General features: G+C 43.8%; 1 long non-coding RNA gene across 2 annotated transcripts; it reads right to left on the reverse strand.

Moving 5' to 3' along the window:
• Positions 1 to 2807: 2807 nt before the first annotated feature.
• On the reverse strand, positions 2808 to 4543 carry LOC133925949 (uncharacterized). 2 transcript variants are annotated; one of them, XR_009911039.1, is made up of 3 exons: positions 4201 to 4543; positions 3926 to 4042; positions 2808 to 3054 (listed from the first exon to the last, which is right to left on the reverse strand). It is a non-coding gene; the product is annotated as an uncharacterized LOC133925949 (long non-coding RNA). The 2 variants fall into 2 exon arrangements; XR_009911040.1 differs by lacking the exon at positions 2808 to 3054 and adding an exon at positions 3061 to 3525.
• Positions 4544 to 15402: the final 10859 nt, after the last annotated feature.

A 15402-nucleotide genomic window follows, 5' to 3' on the forward strand; every position in this document is an offset into this window, starting at 1 on the left:
GTCTAAGTCTTGAGCTTCGGTCTTCAAGCTTGAACTTCTCCGAAAGCTCTATCAGTCGTCTTGCTCTTCAAAAGTCCCACCCTTTGCGAAGTGCACCCCTCCCCCCTTTTATCCTACTGGGGGAGGCATGGCGTGCCCAGAAACAGGAACACGAGTGGAAAGCAACCGTCATGGGGCTGCAGGTTGATGTTATAGGGTTGAAAATGCGCCTTCGGCCAGTCCTGTCACCCATTATGTCCAACTTTAGCATATGCAGGGGGGCTCACCGGGCAACCGTCAAAATGCCCCGCATGCCCTCTCGGTCAGAGCGGATCTGACACAGCAGGGGGGCTGATTCGCCTCTACTCGCGCTGCTGCTACTCCTCAACCTTGCGCTGCTTCTCCTCTCCACACGCTGTGATGCTGCTTCTCCTCTCCTACCTTGCTCGCGATGCGGCTCCTTACCAGCCCGCTCTCATCTTATATCGAAACACGATAATGCAGGGCTAACTAATTAACGCGAGGACAGCAGCACGTGGGTTTAGGGACAACATCGTGTGGGTTCAAAAGCTGACAAAATCGAAACGACGTGACCAGGGCCTACCTATATTCGGCACTTGAGATACTGAATACGACACTGTTCACCGTATTCAATACCTCAAGTGCCGAATATATGGAGTTTTCGACACATGAGATGTCGAATATGGTGAACAGTGTCGTAATCGGCACCTCAGGTGTCGAATACAGGAGTTTTCAAAGCCTCAGGTATTGGAATCGATTTTTTGGTCTTTGAGGTGCTGAATACAAATACTAGATTTATAAATATGTCGATATATTATCTATTTTTAGCAAATATGGTGATGTTTATTGCCTATTTTTGGATTTTTTGTGTGAGAAAACTTAAACCTTGTTATGTCTAAGCCCATTAAACGTAAGGATTTTGTCCTAGTTGAATGGGAATTGAACTTTTCCCATGGAATTAATTTCTTCAAAATTCTTGTGAAACTCTTGGAGCGCAAACGGGGCCCTGAATTGAGCGACCGCATTTTTTCGCTCAAATTCACGAGAATCTTCGCTCAAGTGCATCACCTGTCCCTGGCCACAACCACCGCTAAATCGAATAGCACATTGACTTGCAGCTCACAAAGAATGTGATGAATTTCACACTGGCCTGGCCTGCCTCACTCTCACTTTATTTTATTTCCGACAGGTGCTCGCCTTTTCATCTCTTCAGTGTCACTCAATTGCCAGCGTTACACAGGGTTTGGCTTATCGACCGGAGCTCGGTTACCGAGGTTTAGCGGTAACCGAAAAGTCACGATTACTGCGGTAACTGGTCGAAAATTAAAAAAATTCGGATAAAATTTATTTGGCAAAATTTGAAATTTGAAGAAAAAATCGTAATTTTAACCGCACGGTAATAGGTCGGTTTGGATCGGTTATTGAGCGATTTATCGAATGGTTTTCTCTAATTTTCCGCATTGTCGATCGGTTTTCTCGATAACCACTCGGTTTCTCGATTTATCGAGCGGTTTTCTCGATTTTCAGTGAAGTTCAACAAAAAAACCTAAAAATTATCTTAATCTTGTAAAATCAATAATTAATTCATCTGAGCTTCAAATCAAGTGAAACAAATTTTGTTGGTTTCCTTGTAACATGATATACATGATAAAAGTATTTATACTCATAAAAAATTTCAAAATTTCTGTGAGAAATTGTATTTGTTAAACCAAGTTAAATGCATAGTTTACTCTTTGCTAATCCAAAAATCAGGAAACTAATTTTGTTAGTCTTCTTAAATGATCCTATGTCTTTTAAAAATACATAAACTCATGAATTAGTTATTGTAACATGCAGGATTATGTAAATGTGTTGCGACTAGATTAATTCATAACTGACTCATCACACCTCAAAAATTAGTGAAACCACTTTTATTAGTTTATTTATATTATGATTTACGTAGGAAAAATAATAGTAAACATGAAAAAGTTAATTACAATATTGTTTCTTAACATATTCACTTTATGCTTGTGAACTTTGTAAAAATCATAGGGAAATTAATAAAACTCTAAATAAAGTGAAATTAATTTTAAAAATCCTCTTAAGATACATTTTACACAAAAAAATATGTGTTTGCATGTTAAACTTTTCCTTAACATGAGTTAATAACTGAGCCGCACGTTTCAATTTTTTTCAAACTTACTCCCTATAGAATAGGATGCAAACGACATTATTTTTGAAAAAAAAAAATTCACAGAAGGTCTTAGAATTGTGTCTAGTTTTTTTAAAAGTTTTTTTTGAATTTTTTTTGAATTTTTTGAATTCAAATTCAATTACCGTTCGATTTCTGAAACCGAACCGAACCGAGATAGTCAGTTATCGCGATTTTTGCTCTATTACCGTCAGTTTTTTGAACCCTGGGGTTACATAGCCATTTTGCTACAAGGGAAAATTGTTTTTGTGGTGAAAAAATTCATCACCAAAATGTAATGTTTCATTACAAATCAGTGTTTGTGACGATCTTTTGTCATCACTAGTCACCATAAATACTCAAGTCAGAAATAATATAGTGATAATTTTTTTCCCCGCAAATGATTATGTTCATTAGTGATGAAATTAATTATCACTATTGGCCTACCTATTTATGATTATTTTTATGGTTGCAACAACATGTAAATTAGTGACAAAAACATCATCACTTATATTGCTCACAGTGACGATAAATTTTCACATAGCTTGAAATTATTTATGGCAACTTAATCACCACACTTTTATTTGTAATAGTGACAAAAAATAGTCACTTGAGAGTAATTATTAGTGATCAAAGTTTCCTCACTATATGAGCTTATTGTGTCAATATATTCTTCTCACTATTTTTATTATAACCGTGACAATTGAACTGTCACACTTGTATTTTTAAAAAGTGGCATCTTTGTCATCACAAATACATTTTTTTTTCTCGCAATGCAACACTTGCCACAAACATTCATCAACCAGAGGGAAACTTTTCTTGCAGCGAGATCTTTGAACTTCATTCTTTGATCAATTATAACTTGCAGACCATATCAGTTTATCCTGCATTGAAATATAGGGTGCACCAGTAAATAAAAAATTAAGAGGATAAAAAGTAACATGTACAGCGACAAGAAAACTTGTCACCTGGCAAAAAAAGAAAAAAAAAATCTTGAAATACGTTGTAGAACATATCTGGGTGAATGAAACACGGATCTAACTGATCAACCAACACTAGTTATATACTTGGCCAACAGTACCAATTAACAGGGAAGTATATTACCACTTGTTAGCACATCACAATCAGTTTAACATCCGACCTGAAACACACCATTGCTGATTCAACAAGTGCCTGCTTTCACAAATCTAAAATATTACTAAACTGGTCTCTGGTTATATGGTAGCCATGAAAATACTACATCACCACCTTGAATGTGTGACAACCAGGAAACCTGAGCGAAAAAACTCTTCATGTAATACTGATAGAATAGAATGCAAGGTCACTGCAACAGACGCAACTACTTTATACGTCGACTGCAAAACAAAAAAGTGAATAAGAAATTCTGAAACCGAAAGTCTTGAGGTAGCAGAGTATCAAGCCTCTCAATCGAATTTACTTTATAAACTGTTAAATTCACTGGTTTTAGCTCCTTAGAGAAAGCATTTGAACATGTAGAACTATAACTACACAGTCAGCTGCGCCGAAACCAGCTATTGTCGTATTTAAGATTTGGTGGGAAACAAGTATTTCAATTCTATACAACATGGCAAACAATTTTAGGACCATATGGGAGATAGCATTGGTAGCTTTGCCTTGTAAACATGCAGTGATTTCCATTAAATTAACAGTTCCACCTTATTCATTGATAGTTAGATGTTCTTTCTCAGATTAATGTTTAAATTGCAAGCTATTTTACCGTCATTGGCTTTATACCTTAGCGGCGCACTTTTTTAGCACACCAAAGGCACGGATGATGGGCACGGCATCAGCTCGCGCTCCCCGCCAATGCTGAAATTCTGCAGCGATCTCTGCGTCTGCGCGCTCCAAAGCCTACCAAAAGCAAAACATAACAGCCAACATCGTAAGATCAACTGCAGCATCCAAGGGGCCGCAACACGAGCATTTCAGAATAATGTGAGGTGGCACGCGCGACGAACAGATCGATCTAACAGAGCCTCTAAGAATTTGTGAGGAGGGAGGAACCGCACACTCGTCTTTGGGGACGCGGATGGGGCTGAAGGGTCGCGCTGCTCGCGGAAGCCGGTGGAGATCGGGCGGGTCCAACACCGGCCGGAGGAGCAGCGCGGCGGGGGACGGCCAGCCGGGCGCGCTCGCGAGGCGCCGCAGAGCCATCACCATCTCTGGTGCCTATTTGCTAGGTCTGCTGCGCGGCACAACAGGAGTGGCAAGCGGCGGCTAGCGAACGGGGGAGAGAGAGCCGCGCGGCGGGGCGGGTGTTGGGCTGGGCCGTTGGGGGAGGGGGAGACAGAAGGGAGGCTTAATGGGCTGATCTTGCGTTGCCTTCTGCATTAGGTGGTGCGAGGTGGTTGAAGAGTTGCATCGCGGAAAAAGTTGGATCTGATTGAGTTTCCTCGTAATCGAGGGTTAAATATGACGTATTCCTAATATATATTGTGATGGTACAAAATTTTGTCGTTGTTATTTATGACCTTGTTTATTGCCCGTGCTTTGCACGCGGCGGCACACGGGATGTTGCAGGGTACGGATGCGCGCGAGAGGGCATGGGAGCACGTGTGGAGGTACGGGACACGGGCCCACATGGGAGACGCGATCGTGTGGGACAGGTGAACGGCAGACCACACATGATAAAAAATTAGCAAAAGTTTTAAGTATGAGAGATAAGATAACGAGATCGATATAACCTTTCGCTAAACAATCAGCTGCCTAGCGCTCGCGATGGGATCGGCGGAGGACCGTGACGTGGAACCAGGAGATGGTGATGGCCGGCGGGGGAGCTCCGGTATGGGACAACCAGAGCCGGACGGCACACGGCTATGGCGGGTCGATGGCAGCGCGGCGTGGCGCAGGTGCAGGTAGCTGGCGGACATTCTATGGCTGCGGTTGTGCGGGTGTGGCTCACACTCCGGCTTAGAAGCCTGGAAGGTGTTTGGGGGAGTTTTTTTTTATATTTGATTATTTGATTAAAGATATCACTTGTGACAAATAAATATTTCAATACTATTTATCAAATCATTTGTTACTAGAGAGGCATGGTGAGAAAAAAATATTTCTATACTATTAATCAAATAAGTTGTGGTGAAATAATAATTTGCCACTACTTTTTTTGTCACTAATTTGATATCATGTGATAAAATAAAATTTTGTCACTGATAAATCACGTAATTGTGAGAAAAAATAATCTGGTCACAATTATCATTGGAATAAGTGACAGCAAAAATTTGCTACTACATTTCATCACTAATGGTATATCCTGTGGCAATATAAAATTCTATTACTAATGAAATATATAATTGTAATGAAAACTAGTTTAGTCACAATTAATATGAAAATTAGTGACAAGATAAAATTTTGACATAAACTTTTCGTTAATAATACTCTAGTCTATTATAGTTCTATATAATTCCATTTGCACACCTTGCGAGTTGTTTAAACTTGAAGCTACATGTCAGGTGTGTGGTTATTATCTGCTCAAATCCTAAGCACGTTAGTAGGCTATTTAGAGAAGATGTTTACAGGAAAAAAATTCTCAACTGTGGTAGCGCAGATATTTAGGCTGAGGACAAGATGTTAGTTTAAACATTGCTATTTATATTAGTGTTAACAAGATAGTTAACTATATTTAAATATCTATAGTCTTTATTTATATTAAAAATTGTAATTTTTATATAAATATTTAACACTCTCTTTTCCTACGCTTAGTCATAAGCTGTCCTAATGCGCTTATCAAATCATGTTTTACGCCTAACTGTCAGGACAAGCTAGAGTGTCGATCCAGTCTTGCATTTTTCAGATAGTTTAAATAATCTATTCCCTCAAAATTAACGAATAAATTATATCTTATAGTATGTGTAGTTCCTCGAGTAGAACGAGCTTTCATTGGACTTTTTCACCCACAACTCGCGGTTGCTCGGCGGCAACCGCGAGTTGCAACTGCTCCGTCATCAGGTGAATTAGAAAACAGTTTGATAGCTGACAATTGAGAAGTTCATTCTTGTAGTATTCCGCCCGATGTGAACCTGATAAGCTCTTGAGAACGATAGCCAAGATAAAGGCCTTTTGGAACCGGGAATTGAACAAAAAACATGCAAAATAGAGAACTGCAAAGCACCCGGAAGAGCACCCAGGAATTTGGAGAGATTGAGGCAAAACATTTCCTGTTTGATTGAAGTATCTTGAAATTGCTTCCTTTTTTTCCTCCAAGAGGCCTAAATTTCTCGGTGAGCATAATGGCTGTGACGAATTGGCAATTTTCATCAATAGCTGAGCCAGCGTAACTACGACAAAGGAGGTGCGTATGCAGTAGAGTTAAGACCCAAATATATCTGTTAGATAGTTGTTATCTATAAATGTTATATACGTTATAAATGGGTAATATTATAGATAGCCTTCTAATAACTAAAAGGTAGCACTGTTTATAAAATTAATTAGGCCCATATGTAATAAATGGCAAGGTCGATAGATTAAATAATTAGACTATCTATATTACTATAATATAACTTTTATTTCTCCTCGCTACTCCTCTTTATATAGAAAAAAACTGAAATAAATAAACTTATCTAGCTAACATGCTTATTAAGATCATCTTCAACAAAATCAACAAATTCATCCTTCATTATTGTGCTGCTAGATTTGAGGTTTGAGAGTCACCGTATCTATCTCCAATAAAGTCTGTATTTAGTGATATAGTGTTGCCGCATCTACAATAATATTTATAGGGGTTGATTGTAGATTTGAAAGTAGGAGAAAAATAATGGAATGTAAGAAATAGAGTTGTTGTTGAAGATAAAAAATAAATAGTATTATAATAATATTATAAGATATTATAATAATATGGTAGAAAACAAAATTTTAAAGTACTAATTAGAAATCGTCTGAGCCGACCAGTGCCGTTTGTATATACGCGAGCGATCATTTTCATGTGGACCGTGATCTCTCCTTTGCCCCACGAGTTCTGCATTGATGGCATGTGATCTTTTGTCTGTTCTTTGCTCTGATTTGAAGCATCTCTCTGAAATCTCGTACACGAACACTGCGATCAGCACTGCTGCCATGTGATTGATTATAGTAGTGGCAACTCTGGACCCCTCCACCTCTTTTTGTCTTCCACCATATAGTGGAACAGGTAGTGCGCAAATCTCACATCGGTACACATATTTTTCAGAGTGATTCTACTCTGTTTGTTCGTTAGAGATGAAAACGAATGTGATCCCTTAAATTGTTTTATTTTTATATTTTCTTCTGAAAATGAAATTAAAAATGAGAAAGTCAAAAATAGTATGAACTCAAAAATATCGGGATATCGAAAACAAACCAATCCGAATCGAAACTTACCATTATCGGTCGAAAACTGATAATTCAAACCGAAAATACTAACATGTAGAACCATGACTTTAAGTATCAATGTAACATATAATTAATTCACTCTAACAAAAATAATTCATACCACACATAGATAGATCACGTAATGACATAAGTCTCAACTGAAAAACAGTTATCATACTTGTTGAGGGGTAATTTCTGATAATGTATCCAGGGTATACCGGATGATGGGTGTATGATCAATATTTCCGATGACTACTGGTGGGTGTGTGTATCGAAGAAACTCAAGAACACCACGGTTTATCTAGGTTCAAGTCTCTTTTAAAATAATAGTCTTACGTCCTGTGTATTTTCTTCTAGAGTTTGATGAACTTATCCAGAGTGTTACCTTTACAAGCTCGGTCCTACCCCTTCATATAGCAGGAGGCGTGATGTATCGTGTACATACAAGCAGACCATGCTAAATACGGTGGCTACCCTATGTCTGACGAAAACAACTACTCCTATGTCATCATTACAGAGGGTGGACATGCCCGGCCCGCCTTGGTTGTCCTGCACGCCTTGTCCCATCCACCAAGCGTCGTCATGCCCACTACAAGCCTATCACGCTCGCCTACCAGGCCATCTCATAGCTTTAAATGTTATGGGACGGGTCACACCGTCTCTGCACCGGCTCACGACTTCACTCGTCAAAAAAGTGCCTGGGAAAACAAAACACATGAGTGAATGACATTAAATACGATTAGACAGGTAAGGTGAGTACTTGTCTTGTGATCAACAAGGGTTGGTCACGAGGTTTCCATCTGCGACTACAGGATTGGTCGCGCGAATCCTGCATGATCACGCGGTGGGGCGTGGTTTTGAAAATATCAACTGCCACCTAGTATTTGCCAGTGTGGGCCCTTCGGACAGAGAACCTTCTTACTCTTTACATCGACAGTAACCCTATTGCGCTCATGGCTCCTTGAGATACACAGATGGTGAACTCGATCCTTATTATTTATATTTTCTTTATGGAGAATAAAATAATACTAAGTTTTGTGTTGTTTTGTTGCCTAAAAACATGAAGAAGCACCACAACCTTACCCAGACGTCATCCCTCGAATGCCAAGTCTACTCGAACTCGAGGCTAAGCTCAAGTCATGATCGTGATCGAGTCGCAGGACAGCACGTCAGTAAAATGGGCATAACTCTCTCATACGAAATCCGTTTTAGGCAATCTTGGACATTCTGGAAAGCTTACGATGATCCCTTTCAAATGGATATGAGTTTGACCAAATATTCCTTATAGTTTAGTTAGAGTCAAAGAAATAAGGTGTTGCGTCACAGTTTTGAACCCTATTGGGTCTTGTAATCGTGTCGGGATCGGAGTCCAGGTTGTGTGCGCCTCTTTCCATGGCTGCACAACCCTAGCTCAACCTCCTCACGTCCTCTATATATACATAGTAGTTGTCATAGTTTAGGCTTGGGTTTTGCTTAGATTATTCTGTTTTATACAGTTTTGCCGCTTGTTTAGTTTGTGGAACCCAACTCGAGCACTTCATTGATAATTAGCAATATTTAGATTGCATATACATGTTCTTGCTTGTGTTATCGATTTGCTTGCAGGAAAAACCTTCTTGATGAGGTCAACCACGTATTGGCATGGTTGATAACTACAGAATAGTGGTATAGTTGTTGCGAGGGTTCTTGATCTGTCTCGGTCAGAGCCTTTGGATCATCAACGTTGAAACTTCACAAATTGACTTATTATATTACCTTCGAAAGATCGGACAAACACACATCAAACCCCCAAGTTTCATTACGGATGGGGTGGACTGAGTGGTTCACCGTATGGTTTTGAGGGCACTGGACACCATTTGGCTGTGGTCGGGTTTGGTTATATCACTTGGGCCCTGTGTGAACATAAGTTCGCTAGGGAGTGGTCGTCGATGCGTCCTGCTTTTGTGGTCGACTCAGAAAATCTCATCCCGAGTGGAGGTTTAAACGTCTGTAGAGAGATGAATCATGGGGGAGAGAAAAATATGTGTGGGAGAGAATCATGGGAGGGAGAAACATTAATTATCACTAGACCCGAGGGAAGTTTGGTTCGCCACTCGCACCCTTTCAAAATTCGAACCGGCTAGACTCTGCGACAGTTGGTATATCATGCCAGCCCTATCAATTGGAAAGCCAAAGGTTCCCCATGAATCCTTTCACAATCGCCCATAGCCTCTAAGCCTTTGTGCTCAGAGATCTTCTTCTCCATCCCCGTTCTTGCACCTACAATAGTGCCGCGCGCCGGCAACGAGCTAGACTTTCCCAAATCCAGGTGCAACACAGTGAGGATGATGCAAATACGCGATAACCACCAGCTCCCTCACTGCCTGTCCTCGTGGTATCGTGTCGGCCCCTCGAGATTGTGATGTTTGTTTCCTTTTTCTTGGCCGACCTCGTGCTGCCCTTCTCTGAATTCTTCATCAACGTCATTTCCTACTACGAGATCTGTCACCTCCACCACAACCTCAATTCCATTAACGTGCTGAGCATCTTTGACCACATGTGCAAGAATTTCATCGGGGTCAATTCGTGCCTTGATCTCTTCAGGTTTTTCTACGGCCAGGTTACAGATCGAGCCGGCCACCGAAAGTTATGGGTTTGTCTCCGCAATGGCGTCGCGGGCTCCTACCTTGAGATGGGCCTCAAGTCATTGTGGTCGGATTGGAGGGAGGATTGGTTCTACTTCACGATAGAAGACTCCTTGGAAAACATCTGCATGCCAAGCAAATCGGCACAGGTCACCGAGAACTAGGGGAATGCCCCACAACAACTCTAGAACAGATGACCCTCACCAAACGGGTCAAGCAGCTTGGAGAGGTTGGGCTGGTAGGATCAGACATTGTCGGTGATTTCATCAAGCACCGGTTGTGCCCCTTGCTGAGATGATTTCATAGGTAACCCTACCGCCGTTTCCTTGGCTCTCGTTGTTGATCACGTGACACCTAAAGTATCCTTACTGTTCAAATCTTCCTGCCAAGACCATTGACTCGCGGGTCAAATTCCTAATGGCGGCAACCCTTGGAAAGATGGCCCTCCGCGCGGTGCCCCTCCATTGTGTGATCTCCCTTCGTCGGAGAGGACTTGGATCAGACTGGTATGTTTAGCATTTTCTCAGAATTTTCACCTCCAAGCCTCCTCCTGGGTGAGGGTGTCATGGTTCGCGTCGCTGCAAAGTCTTCCCAAGGTCTGGACTAGCGACAACATGAACCTTCGCCGGGCGACCACTGGACCTGACGTTTCGGGCTATGACCCAGAAGTCAACTCAACCATGTCGTGGCTCATCTTGTCGCAGTGCAGGGCCATCTTTGCATTGCCAAAAATGGTGATGGCCCCCACCGGGCTAGGGATCTCGATTGCTTGGTCATCGTAGTGGGCGATGGCCATGAATTTGGCCATCGCTGGTCGCCTTAGGATTCCATTGTAAATGGTCCTGAAGTCCGCCACATCGACCAGGATCTTTTCAGTCCTGAAGTTACTCGGTGATCTGAAGGTGATGGGCAGCTCATTTTGCCCCGATGGCTTAGCTGAGAAGCTTAGGGTAATTCCAAAGATGGGAGGAGATGGTTTCAACGGGCTCCTCATAATCTGCAGGGCGTCCAGTGAGTCGGCGTAGAGGAGGTTGGTGGAACTCCCTCCATCGACCAATATGTGAACTAGTCAGATGTTCTGTATCATGGGTTCAATCATGATGGGATAGCAACTAGGGCATCGTACACACGTGGGGTGGTTTGCCTAGCTGAATGTGAGGGGTACCTCCGACCACATCAAATGTGGACTCGGGCCCGGCGTGGTCACTCACACCTCACAGGCCACCAACTTGTATTCCCTGTTTGAGCAATATGTTGCATCCCCCAAAGATATGGTGGACCATGTGATCGGCCTGCTAGAAATCCAGCGCCGACTGGTCGGGGTCGGCCTCATCCTCACCATTATCGTTACGCCTAGATTTATGCTTCCCAAGCTCCTTGTCGATGATGCCCTGCGTGACCTTGCATTCGGTCGAGTCGTGGGCGTCTGTGCAGTGGATCAGGCAATAGCCTCTGGTGCTCTCGAGCCTCAACAGCCTGAGTACAATTGTTTGTGAGCTCAAAGAGCTCAGTGGTACTCCCGGCATCCTTAGTGGATAGCTTTTCAACCATTTTCTGGTCTCTGACCCCCCCCCCCCTCCAAAATGCTATGACTACGAATTTGCACGTGATCCTTGGAATGGTATTCTGACATTTGGTGAAACATCGAATGTAGTATCATAACGACTCACCCTACCACTGCCTGACCTGATACAGGTCATCCTCGACCCATGGTAGGGCATAGGTCCCCTGGATGTTGGCGATAAACTGGTCGCACAAGTCCTCCCAGGAGTGAACCGACCCGCAGGGGAGCTTCATAAGCCAGGACCATGATGAACCGGCCAAGGTGGTTGGGAAATAGTTGAACATGACTTTCCTGTGGCCTGCCATGGTCTATACCATGGTAGTCTAAATCTGCAGGAACTCCTCGGTATTGGTTGATTATCATATTTTTCTATTAGGACCGGTCGGAACTTGTCCGACCAGTGCACCTCTCACAGCTACGCAGACAAGGTGTTGCACCTCGTCTCGTAACAGGGAGTCACTTGCTGATGGGAGGCGGCGTGTGCTCGGGGAGAGAGATGATGGTCTCACAGCCCTGGTGATTGGGTGGAGGAGTTCGATGCCTCCCTGAGATCGGGAGGTGAGTTGTAGGGCTACTTGCCCTTTTCCTGCTCCCGGCCAGTCCTCTGGCCTTGGATCAAGCAGCGGATATCACGTTGGCGAAGAGAGTTGCACATGTCATTGGGTCAGCTTTCGTCACGCGGTGGGGGTCTTCGAGTACTTCGTGTCATGGAGGGAGCACATGATCTTTCCTGTCACTTGGCCTGCTGCGATTGTTGGAGATCACGAGCTTCACCAGTCCTTGCAACAAATGTTGTGTTTTCCACCACAGTTTGGCATCGGGTGGTCTCTACCAAGAGGGTGAGGTCACGTAGCCATGGTGCTACTGGCAAACCCTCCGACACGACCACTGGCGGGTGGCTGAGAAGCATTCACACGGTCTGCAGATTCTGCGTGGACATCATGACATCATAGTCGAGCTGTTGAGCGCGGAGCGGTGACATATCGTGAAGAGGGGAGTCCCCAGCAATTGTGTGATGTGACAGCTTAGATGACGACGCCACCAAGGACCGTGCCCTATACGGGGGCTATATCGGAGTGCCACCTTGTTTGGTGCCAGGCCAGTTTCCCTATAGGCACAAGGCTTGGGGCTCATTAATGGTGCTCAGGACATGAGGGCCTCCACTGCCCCTGCTGCATGGTTTGCCATGAAAACTTCATGTTGAGTCTCGGAGCCTTCGAACTCCGATTTGGTGTCCCAAACTTGGAGCACACCGGGCTCATCTGGGTCGTATCCCATTACGAAATACCTCATGGCAACTAGGGTCCTCGGAACGAGACTCAGCAGTTACCGTGGATCCAGACATGGGTAGCCCAATCGAGTTGTCAACACTTATCAAAATGTGAAAATGCACCCCTCTACCAAGCGCGCTAACTGTCGAGGGGTAATCCCTGATAATATATCCGAGGTATGCTGGACGATGGGTGCGTGATCAACGTTTCCGGTGGCTGTTGGTGGGTGGGTGTGTATATCGAAGGAACTCAAGAACACCAAGTTTTATCCAGGTTCAGGCCTCCCTTAGAATAATAACTCCGCGTTCTGTGTATTTTCTTATGAGTTGGATGAACTTATACAAAGTGTCCTCCTTTACAAGCCCGATCCTCCCGTTTATATAGCAGGAGGCGAGGTGTGCGATGTACATACAAGCAGACTGTACCAAATATGGTGGCTGCCATATGCCTGACGAAAATAGCTGCTCCTAGGTCATCATTACAGGGGTGGGCATGCCCGCCCCTCCCTCATCGTCCTGCACGCCTTGTCCAATCCATCAAATGTTGTCACACGCGCTACAAGCTCATCATGCTCGCCTGCCAGGCCATCACGCTCGCCTGCTAGGCCATCCCATAGAATTAAATGCTACGGGATAGGTCACACCATCTCTACGCCGGCTCATGATTTCGCCTGCTGAAAGGGTGCCTAGGGAAGGAAAACACATCAGTGAATGATATTAAATGCGATTAGACTGATTAGGTGAATACCTGCCTGCGACCAGCAAGGGCTAATCATGGGGTTTCCATCTGCTACCAAGGGATTGGCCGCGTGAGTCCCGCCTGGTCAAGCAGGGGCATGGTTTTGAAAATATCAACTTGCAGGTGACATCTACCAGTGTGGGCCCTCCTGACAGGTGACCCGCTTATTCTTTACATCGACAATATCATAACTCAAGTACTCCATATAGCACACAGTCGCACAAAAACTATGGTTGAAGGCGACGCAGGCGCATGAGCTTGGACGACATCGGTATGTCGATATCCGATTGAGACTGGACCACTGGGTTTAGGTGAAGTTTGGGATAGAGGTTATGTTTGGGCTGGCCAGTTAGTGAGCTACATTGTGATTTATGAAATTTGGTCTTAGTTGAAAAAAGAGAGTATCCCGATAGAAAATTCCCAACTAAAAACGAGATATCGACAATATGGTTGGAAAAACAGCAAAACTGTTTGCATTTGTTTCCGCATCAATCCCGAAAATCCGAAAATGATTAGAAAGAATGTAGAAAACAGATCGAGAAAGACGGGACCCTTTTCATTCCTATTTCTTGTTCATCTACTCAGCACCCAATTAATGCCTCAATTTTTTCCCAAAAAAAATATATTCCTCCCATCAATCTCTTCTAACATTTTCTTGTTTTGTTTCAGGTTAATATATTTTCTTAGTTTCTTCCCAAATTTTGTATTTTGCTTCATCTCCAAATATCCCAGCCTTAATTTCTTGCCACTTTTTTCTTGATTCTTTTCACAAGTCTCACATCTGCATCTTTCTTTTTAGAAAAGTTCTCTCTCTCCTATTGGCGCATTAAAGCACGTACATCGCCAGCAGCCAAGCAGTGGCCACTGGACAGAGAAATCGATTGCCGTGGAGGCCAACCGATACAGCACCGGAAGCTAGTGCCAGAAAAGCTGCCGCGTCTGACTCGCTGTGTTGAACTCGGCACCAGCCGTCGTGCCTGACTCGTGGTGCCGTGCTTGTCTCCATAGATGGTCTGGTGCCCGCTCACCTCCTGAGCCGGGTCGGCCTCGTCATCGCCGTGCACATGCTTGTCTCCATGGATGTCTTGGTGCCTGCTCGCCTCCCTGAGCAACGTCAACCTCGTCGTCGGCCGTTGCAACTTGTTCGCGGCGACATGCTTTCTCTCCTCCCTGAGACATGCTTTCTCTCATAATTTTATAATAATATTCTTTTATTGGAATATTAAAAAAAATAGCTAAATTCAAAAAATTAAAAGGATATGTACATATCGGTATGTGGAATACCGATAATAGAACTATCGGTATTCCGTATGTCGATAACCTACGTAGTACTAGACCCAGGGGCCTGTCGATATGTAGAATGCCGATAGGTTGTGGCCCAGCTAAAGGGGTGTGTCACGTAGGATGTTCGTGTAACGTACCAGTCTATTGACATTCCGCGTGCCGACAGGTAACACGTCATGACCTGTCGGCATGTGGAATGCCGACAGGTGCCACGTTAGGTCTAGCGGCATTCCGCATGCCGACAGGCCTATATATAATCCACGGCCGTCGATTCCTCTTCCACGCGCGACTGTACACATTGTGGGTGGCAACGAACAGGCGATGGTGACGAGCGGGCGGTGTGGGGGTAGCGTGCGGTTGGGCGGCAACGAGCGGAGGTGTCCAGCGGGTGACGGCGGTCGGCGA

Source organism: Phragmites australis, chromosome 8 (genome assembly GCF_958298935.1).
Source record: "Phragmites australis chromosome 8, lpPhrAust1.1, whole genome shotgun sequence".
NCBI lineage: Eukaryota > Viridiplantae > Streptophyta > Magnoliopsida > Poales > Poaceae > Phragmites > Phragmites australis.